This window comes from Heloderma suspectum, chromosome 7, assembly GCF_057233095.1.
Source record: "Heloderma suspectum isolate Gila_16-S chromosome 7, 16-S_ref, whole genome shotgun sequence".
Lineage (NCBI taxonomy): Eukaryota > Metazoa > Chordata > Lepidosauria > Squamata > Helodermatidae > Heloderma > Heloderma suspectum.
Window position 1 is genome coordinate 126,323,151 of NC_139464.1, and position 10,266 is coordinate 126,333,416.

The 10,266-nt window shown below is 44.4% G+C and overlaps 1 long non-coding RNA gene across 1 annotated transcript; it reads left to right on the top strand.

Annotated features, from left to right (window-relative positions):
• The first annotated feature begins 913 nt into the window (after nucleotides 1-913).
• Nucleotides 914-8,167, top strand: LOC146340312 (uncharacterized). Its single transcript, XR_014784583.1, has 3 exons — nucleotides 914-1,013; nucleotides 3,480-3,512; nucleotides 4,463-8,167. It is a non-coding gene; the product is annotated as an uncharacterized LOC146340312 (long non-coding RNA).
• The last annotated feature ends 2,099 nt before the right edge of the window (nucleotides 8,168-10,266 follow it).

A 10,266-nucleotide genomic window follows, 5' to 3' on the forward strand; every position in this document is an offset into this window, starting at 1 on the left:
TCTTTGCATTATCTTCTATTTCCCTTTTAAGTAGTTCATAGTCCAATTATTCTGTTTTCCTCTCTGTTTCTTAATATTCCATCCAATTCCAAACTCCAAAAGCCCTTGGCTTTGAACCTTCCCTGTTGCTCTTTTACACCTCTCCATGCACTTTCTTCCCAAACCCCTGTATTTGCTGTAACCCCCTCCTCCAAACTCTCTCACAATTCCCCCAAAAGAGTCTGTATCTCCCCCATTCAAATTATCCCAAACTGCAACGTCTTTCTCTGCCCCCTTTCTCCATGATCAGCTATACACACACACACACACACACACACACACACACACGATTTTCTATAAATCTCAGCGTACTGAGCTTCACTATTGACCTTAAATACTTGAGTATCTTTAACCTTCTTGGTGTTAATTCCCCTGATGAGTGATTTTAATTCATTTTAAATTCTTATTTAATAAAACAAAGAATTGCTTTCTAAGACCTTGTTGTGGTCTCTGACACTCTCAGCTTGGGGGGTATTGGGTTTTCCTAAGCTCCCAGAGTTCAGTGCCAAACGATCCCTCATGTAGGCATTTGGGTTACATGGATGTGATATGCACTGTGGAAGAAAATTCCATGAGCCGTTAATCAGGGCCACGTTTGCGCTGACCCCACGCTTCGCTAACCTTGCATGCAACAAAGTACAGTGAACAAAAGCAAGCAGACTAGGTGTCTGGGTGGAAGTGTCGGGGGAAAGGGGGGAAATTCCAAGCCCCAAATTTCAATGCCACCCTAGAAGCCAGATAAAACCAGAACAGTAAGAACCGCTTATCACACTGACAACCGAAGCTCATTGTTTCGCTATGTGGCAGCTACTAACCAATCAGAAGTATTATACAAGTCATCCCGCCTCTGTAATGTTCTGTCTCTAAGCAATGCTAGTCAAAGTTGTGCCTTGTCATACATTGTATAAAAGCTTCCTTTGAAATGTAAATGAGGAAAACCTCCTTACAAGGATTTTGTGGGAACCTCCGCATAGGTATGCTTTCTTTTCTGTCTTTTGTTTTCTTTGAATAAAGATGCGAATGCTCAGAAGAAGCTGTTACGTTTTCTTCGACAAACCTGGGCATTCTACCGAGGTAGCCCAGTAAGTGGAGTGATTCTGCTGCAAGGCAAGCCCCCCTTCAGGACACTGAACAAGGCGCCTCTTTGAGGTCTTTTGAACCTCCCGGTCTCCCGACGAGAGTTGCCGTTGAGTTCTTGAGGCTCACTCCACATTCTTTTTTTTCTGTTTCTGTCTGCTTTTGTCTCAGGTCTGTAACTGGGGAACTGTTCTGGTCTGGTTAACTGGGAGGATCTGTTATTGTTAAAGAGACCTGTCTTGTGTTGCCTACATTGTCCACTGTTGTATGATTGTGTCTGGTGGCAAAACCGGGTACGTCCTAGTGAGCCTGTAGTCTCAGACGGGCATCCTGCCTGCTGCCCTTCAAAAGCCCTGAGGCTAGAAGGAAAAAGCCAAGGAGTGTGCTGTGGAGTCTGAATTTAGAAGCAGGAGGGGCTCTAAATTTCAGCAAAACAACCCTTCTGTGTCTGAACACCTTGCCGCTCTGGCGAACTGCAACCCCCCGCCTTCTGTGTCTCAGAAGGTCTCCCCCGTGGGATCTGTTGGTTCAACGGCGTGCGTGTTCCTGTCCCTCCCAAAGGCACCTCAGCATGTTCTATGTGCAAGCAGCATCAGAAGCAAACTTGCAAGTTTCTGGAAAACTGGAATTTCTATTCCCGAGACAACCCCAGTAAACAGTTTCCCACTGAACAGACCTCTGACGTGGACAGAAGCGTCTGTCTCAGAGGGGCCTCAGGAAGCCGTGGCAGCAGAACACTTGATGCCCAGCGGTTTGCATGTTTGGTTGGTTAAAGGAGGCCTCCAAAAGAAAGGCCAACTCCCAGCTAGTGTCCTGGGAAGATTCTTGAGGAAAAGACAAACACACAACGGAAAAATGTGAAGGAACGTAAGCTTGGATACCGCTTAGCGCACCACCAACGACCAGTGCCCATGTTCCCTTGTTCGGGCTGATCTCCTTAAGAGAACACCACCCCTTATCCATAATTTATACGAATTATATTTGTAAAAACAAATTAACTTGGTGGAGAAAAAGAAGGTCCATTAGAATCCTGAAGATGAAAAGACCTCTTGTTGCTTCAGTCCCATCAAGCTCAGAACGGGCAGAAACACCAGCACAGGCACTGCCAAGGGCAGCAGCACAGCCACAGCAAGCCTCTGCAAGCCAGAGATGCCCGCTGAATTGTGCGCTGTTGTAAAAGGATTTCTAAACCAGCAGAAGATCCCCAGAAATTTTAGGGAAAGTTTGTTTTCGCATGTGAGACCTATACTCCAAGCCAGTCTGATTTTTGACAGCTGTGCGTCTTATTATTATCCCATCTCAACTGAAGAAGTAGGCAGAGGCAGCATAAGGAGACCCTGCTGCCAGACACCAAAATCTCCCATCCACAGAAGCACATCAGATTATATGCAGGCAAATGGCTCACGCCACACGCACTGCTTTCACTCTTGAAGTGGACCGGGGTAGCTATTCAGAACTGCTAACAAAAACCAGATGAAACTATAGTTTTACAGGGCCAAACTTACTCAAGTCTTTAAAACAATATTCAGGTGTTAGAGGCCCTGAAACAAATAGTCCACCTACTCAGATGCGAAACAACAAAGCCAGCGGGCTTTTTTAAACCTTTTCCTGCCTTTTGTCTGCATCAAAGTACGGGGGAACAGGCTATTCTTGCCCCTCTTTTGCCCCTTTCTGATTGTGGTCAGGTAAATGGACAAACTGTTTCCTTTTTAGTTCACCAGTGCGTCAATGTCTGTCTTGCAGCCTACTGTTTTTAACAGCCTGATTTCAATAACGAATAAAACTGTTCAAGCTGTAAACCTTTTTAATCAGCCTATTCCTCTCCCTGCGATACAGCCCCTCTCTATATTATTGGAGCCATTATCTGTTGAACATTGTTTTGTCTTGTGTTCCACTGCTCCAAGAACTTACTTGCAAAACTGTTTCAGTCCTTATTCTCTAGTCCTCTGAAGCTGAAAATGCTTTTTTAACTCATAAGCAAGCTCTAGCAGCCGCCCGTCCTCTCAGACTGCCAGTTATTTAAACCTTTCATTTTGTTTTGCCAGGAACGAGATAGATGTGCCCTTGGTGTTTTCACCCAAGAGCCCAGGCCTAAACAACGTTCCGTTGTCTATTTCAGTGTCTCCTAGTTGCTCGAGTTTTTTTTCTCCCTGTTTTTGTGTAATTAAAGCTGCAGCTCGATTGGTTTGAGCAGCCTGAGAATATTGTTCTTTATTCACCCTTAAAGCTCATGGTCCCTCACGCTATGGAATCTCTCCTTTTACAGTCTAAAACTCAGTATCTTTCTAGTGCCAGGTTGATATGTTATGAAACCTTATTGCTTTCTGTGGCTCATATTTCTGTTCATCGTTGTCGTTCCCTAGACCCCGCTACTCTTCTCCCTCTTCAGGATGAAGGTAAATCTCATGACTGTGTTGCCTTAATGTCTTTGTTTATGAAATCTCCACTTGATTTTTTGACACCCCAATTTTAAATCCTAATCTGATTCTCTCTGTAGATGGCTCATGTCAGCGAGCCACTGATGAGACTTTGGTTTCTGACTACACTGTTGTAACTCCTTATGAGTGCCTTGAATCAGCTCCTTTCCCTCATGTCCACTCTGCTTAAGTAGTTGAACTCATTGTTCTTGCTTGTGCCTGCAATGTAGCTGAAGCCAAAACTATCAATATTTATACTGACTCCTTGGTGTTAGTCATGATTTTGTTTAACTGTGGGAACAATGTGAGTTTTTGAGTTTTTCTAGTTCAGTTAGAAAAAACTGGTCCTTATGTTGTAGCTCTTTTGTATGCTCTATTGTTCCTTGCTTGCCTTGCTGTAAAAAAATGTGAAGGTCATTCCAAAGCCTCCACTCTGGAAGCTAAAAGTAACTGTGGCTGATCACCACACTAAACTGGCTGCCCTTTCTGTTCCACAGCCCGAAGCGTTTTTACATGCTGTAATCGCTGACCTGTCTTTAGCTTTTTCTCAGTTAGCTGTCCTTCGAGATTTGGCTCCGAAACAAGAGAAGAAAAACATGAGTGTCTGCAAGTTGCCTTTTGCACTTTGACTCCCTCTGGCGTTCCCAAGACAGCCACTTGGTAGTTCCCAGAGCGTTAATAAAGAGAGGATGAATATGACAATTCGGAAACATTGGTATGCTCCAAAATATTTGGCTACAGCGGCCTACGTCTGTACACGTTGCTCAACCTGTCAAACCTGGGGAAAACATGGGGAAAGTTGCAAAGGTTCAACAAGGTCACAGAGACCTCCCAGAAGGACCCTTCCAGCACTTGCAAATAGACTTTGTTCAGATGCCAAAGCAGGTTGGCTATAAATACATTTTAGTAATTGTTTGTTTGTTTTCTAGTTAAATACAAGTTCAAGAAATGTTGAAAGAGTAAATGGAGTGTTGAAAAATACGAAGTACAAAACTAAGTTCAGATACAAGACTAAGATAGATCAAGATTCGTCCAGTGGCTTTAATGGCCACGAGAGCCACCCCAAGCAGAGGACATGGACTGAGTCCTTATGAAATCATTACAGGAAAACCAATAAGAACACTCACAGCAGCACCCACTGTGCCTGGTTTAAAACTAGCCCAAAGTGGAACAGTCAAATATTATCAGGTATTCATGCATGTTGTCAGTCATTTTCATCCACAGGTTAAGAACGCAACCCATCTGAACCAGGGAGCGAACAGCGTTACCCACTTCAGGTCAGAGACTGGGTCTACATAAAGAACACCAAAGAAAATTCACTTTAGAAACATGGTGAGAAAGACCATACCAGATGCTGCTGATCTCCCACACTGCAGTCAAGTTAGCAGGAATCGACTCCTGGATACACACTTCCCAGTGTTAACGCATGCCCACAGCAAGGCCAGTGCCAGCCGATCCAGCCCCCCAAGAGATGACCTCAAGGGACAGAGACAGTGCGCTCAAGTGGAGCATCGCAAGGCTGTCCAGCCCAGAAGCAGATGGAATTGCTGAGCCAACTGGAGATTTCAGGATCCAGATTCTCAGGGCAGGTACCGGCAATCCTACCCTGAAGCAGACGAAAGCAAGATGCAGGCAGCTAATCCCAAGACTGTCAGATCCAATGGAGACTCAAAAGACTTAGAAGATTTTCTGCTTTTTTGTGAATTGATGGCTGAAGGTTACAGAACTGAAGAAATTTGCAATAATGAACTAATTGAACAGGCCAAAAATTAGTCCAGATAATGTGCTCCCTCATCCAGCTATACCACGAGACTTTTTATGATATATTCCCAAAAGGAGGGGGACAGTTTTGCTTGTTTTTGTTTTGTCATCATGTCCCAATACATGCTTGAGGAAGTTTGGTCTTCTCCTGTTTAGACTTCTCCTTATTTGCACCCTAGTAGCTACTTTGTAGTTCACTGATGCCACCAAAGGGCCATAATAATGCCCTGCCACTCCAAAGAGACCAGTAAGGTTCCACCTGGGGATGTTAGAGAATTCCGCCACGGATCCCAGGGAGGCCAAATTCTAGTGAATTCGGGGCCCTGGAATCCGTGGCGGAATGGAGCAACCTGCCCCACCACCCCGCGAAACGGAGCCTACCTGGCTGCAACTCCGGTGGCGGCAGCAGCTCCGACGGCTCCAGCCGCTGCTGGGCTGCAGCCGCAAATGGCGGCCGCTACGCCGGCCGTCATTTGTGTCCCTGGCAAGCCATGATAGGCTACGTAAGTATCTACATAGCCTATCACGGCTCAGGGCAGGGATGCAAATGGCATAGCCACAGCCATTTGTATCCGTGTCTTCAGCCATGATAGGCTATGTATATATTTACGTCGCCTATCACGGCAAAAGACAGGGGTGCAAATGGCAACCGCTACGCTATTGGCGCCCCTGTCTTTTGCTGTGATAGGCTTCGTAAATATATACGTAGCCTATCACGGCTAAAGACACGGACACAAATGGCGGCGGCTACAGCAGCCGCCATTTGCGTCCCTGTGCAGCCCAGCGCCCTGATGTCCGGCTGCGGGTGGCCCCGGCCGGTGGCTCCACGGAGTCGCCACGGAGCCAGACGGGGAGGATTCTGGAGGGAGGGATGGAGCGCCTCCCCTCCACCGCAGATTGCCCAGCGTGGAGCCAGGTAAGAGTTTCGTACATCCGTAGTTCCACCCTGCTGGCAGAGTTGGCAAAGTCCAGCAGCGAGACTAGCGCCAGCTGGCAGAAGACAAAGAAAAGCCAAAGATGTGGACCAAGTGGACATGGTTGATTGTTATGGGTCACATAACAACCCGCCTTGTAGCGTAAAAATCAAATACCTATTTATAAAAGACTCAAGCTATGGCAAATGCTTTGAAGATTCCTCATTTTTATAAGGATTAAGTAGTGTAAAATGATTTGAAGCCTTTTGTGACCAATGAGACAGAGGCTCAGAGGGTATGTGATCATCTTCTGACCAGTTTTGAACCTTGCCTGCTTAATAATGCTGAAGGAGAAGGCACGTGTACCTAGAAAGCTTTGAAAAAGCAAACTCCAAAGGTAATTAAAAATAGGTGTCACTGCCTGTATGTAAACATTACACAGAAGGTCTGCTGGCAAGTTTTGATGTGTAAAAACCCCCACCCTCATGCCAACATGCAAATACAATGTTACCTTTGTGAAGATAACAAATATTTGCATATACCATACAGTATGAGATTAGACTAACACAACCAGCTTGAGAAAGGCAAAATTGTAGCTTAGGCTCAACTTTGTATGTTTACCAGAAAGAAAGATGTATTTGAACAAGAGAATGCAAGTAAAACTGAATATTTGTTGAGAGACAATGTATGTGCTAAAATGATTATAATGAAAATGGGACTTTTAAATGGTTAAAGCAAGTGTAAACTTTCGCTGAAAGTCACCAGTGGGAGGCAAGTAGACAGATGTATGTGGAGTTGCAGATAGAAAGACTCAAGGGGGGAAAGTGTGGAGGGCACCAAGTTTGGGAAAGCTGGAGTAGAGACTTGTGCAAGAATGTGGAAAAGTACCAGAAAGTGTATAGTGATAGGAAGCGAGAACTAAAGGCTCTCTCAAAACCAAAAAGTGACAAAAATGTTGCAAAGCATGATGAACTAATGAAGGCTAAGTGAGAGCTGTGCAGTGAGTGTACAAGAAGTTGCTCTGTGTGTAGAACTGAAAACCACCAATTGTTGATGGGTCAAGATGTACCCTAAACTGGAAAATTTCAATTTAGTGAGTTGCTTAAAATTATTTGGTTTTTTTTCCACTGATAAGTTGTTCTTGTCTTCAAGAAATATATACTGCATTGCTTCTTCTGTTTATGCTGTTGCTCTGTAGTTTTAATCCCTGAGCATGTGCAGATGTACTTATGTTATGTTCTTTGAAGCTCTGTCTTAGAAAGAGTAGTAAATCTATGTAATCTGTGCAAATAAAGTTAATGGCAATAAAAGGGGTTACAAAACAGCCAAGAAAGAGAAGCTGGAGGGCAAAAGCTTATGAGCATCAGAATTTGAAACAAGGGGCCAGAGCATACTCTTGTGAGATGCTTGGCCAAGAGGAGGGAATTGTGGAAGAAAATTCCATGGCCAATCAGGGCCATGTTTGCGCTGACCCCGTGCTTCACTAACCTTGCACGTAACAAAGTACAGTGAACAAAAGCAAGCAGACTAGGTGTCTGGGTGGAAGGAAGTGTTGGGATAACAGAGGAAAATTCCAAGCCCCAAGTTTCAGTGCCACCCGAGAAGCCAGATAAAACCAGAACAGTAAGAACTGCTTTTCACCCTATCAACCAAAGCTCATTGTTTCGCTATGTGGCAGCTACTAACCAATCAGAAGTATTATACAAGTCATCCCACCTCTGTAATGTCCTGTATCCAATCAGTGTTAGCCAAAGTTGTGCCTTGCAGACATTGTAAGTATAAAGGCTTCCTTTGAAATGTCAACAAGGAGAACCTCCTTACAGGAATTTTGTAGGACTCTCCACATACGTATGCTTTCTTTTCTGTCTTTTATTTTCTTTGACTAAAGATGTGAATGCTCAGAATAAGCTGTGAAGTTTTCTTTGACAGCACATCCATGTAAATTAAAGCATACTTCATAACACTGTCTTGGCAATGAATAACCACATCTTGAAGGAAGTACGTAATTTTTAATTTTTCTTGTTGACATTGTGTTTTGAGGCAGAGTTAATGTGTGTGTTGGGTGTAGTTGTGTGTGTTGGGATTCCACTTGTGGAAAGCTCAATCTGGGCTGCAGCTAAAAATATACTTTGCCCCTTCTGTGACACCCCCCCTGATTTTTTTTCTAGTGCCGCCATCACTCTCTGCTAAATTTTATTCTCATATTTTCTGCCCAATTTTCTAACCTATCAAGATCATTTTGAATTTTTTTTCTAGGGCATTAGCTATCCCACCCAATATTCTGTGATCTGCAAATCTGATATGCATCCCTCTCCCCCACACACACACACTTCTTCCTCCAAGTCATTAATAACACTGTTGAAGAGTACAGGGCCCAGAACTTAGCCCTGCAGCACCAGCACCCCATTCAGTACCTCTCTCCAGTTTGATGAGAAACCATTGACAAGCATTCTTTGAGCATGGTTCTCCAGCCAGCTGTAAATGCACATAGTGGTAGTACTAACTAGCTTTCTAATCAGAATATCATCAAGCACTTTGTTAAATGCCTTGCTGAAGTCAAGATATATTATGTCCACAGCATTTCCATGATCTACTAAGGAAGTTGCCAGCTTGAAAAATGAAATAAGGTTAGTCTGGCAGGACTTGTTCTTGTTAAATCCATGCTTCCAGAGATCACTGCATAGTCTATATTTCCCCAAATTTTTCTTTTTGCCCTTTTTGAAGATAGGGACATTTTGCCTCTTCTAATCCTCTGGTACGTCACCTGTTCTCCAAGATTTCCTGAAGACAATAGACAGAGATTCCAGGAGTCTATCCACCAGCTCCTTCAACACCCTAGGATGCAGTTCATTTGGACCTGAGGACTTAAGCTTATTTAAGGTGCTTAGATATTCCCCTGCCATCTCTCTTTGTTCAAGCTCCACTCCTACCTCTTCAGTCTGTTTGTCACATATGCTAGATGGGACACAGATCCTCTTTTGGGAGAAGAGTGAGCCAAAATAGGAGTCGAGTAGTTTCACCTTTTCTTTGCTATCTGTCAGCATTTTGCCATTTTCACTGAGAAGCTGGTCTAGCATTACTTTTGTCCTCCTTTTGCTTTGGATATATCTGAGAAAGCCCTTTTGGGGGTAATTTTTAGCATCCTTTGCCAACCTCATCTCATTCTGAGTGTTAGCCTTCCTGACACCATTTCTGCAATTCTGGGCCATTTGACTGTACACTTCCTTAGTGACCTCTCCCTCCTTCCACCTCCTATGTGTGTCCTTTTTGATTTTCAGAACATCACCAAACTTTATGTGTAGCCTGTATCTGTGATCCTTACTTCAGTGCTTTCATCTCCATTTCCCTCAGGATCCACTTTAAAGCCCTCCTGATCAAACTCACCATACATTTGGCAAATGCATCCTTCTCAGTCTTTGTGAGATGAAGTCCATCTCCTGCCAGCAACTCCTAATCCAAAAATTGCAAACCACGGTTCCAGAAACCAGATCTCTCCTGGCGACACCATCTTTGTAGCCAGTTGTTCACCTGCAGAATGCTTCTTTCTGCTCTTCCATGGACTAAAAGGATGGATGAGAACACCAGCTGAGGCCCAAAGTTCTTGAGCTTCTTTCCTAGTCCAGCACAATGCTGTCACAGCTGCGCTTTGCAGTGTCATTAATACCCACATGGATGAGCAGGAGGGGATAACTGTCAGTCAACTGGAGGTGTTTCAGCATTTGTTCCATCACATCTTCAATCCTTTCTCCTGGGAGACAGCATCCTTCTTGAGCCAATGGGTCTGGCAACAGACCTCCACTTTTCTTCCTCAAAGTAGAGTGTCACCAACCACAACCACCCTTCTCTCCCTTTGGCTGCAGAGAGCGGTTGCATCCCCTGCATTCTGCAGAGCTCTGGCCTCTCGCTTCCTGTATAGTGAGGTCTGTTCTTGATCTTCCCCTGATGGTTGGCAGGTGGCAGAGCAGCTTTTAAACTGAACCATGGGGGAAAGTCAACAGCAGCTAGGAAGCATCCAGCTGAATTTGAATAATCCCCAGGGGATGAAGGTGAAATTGTTT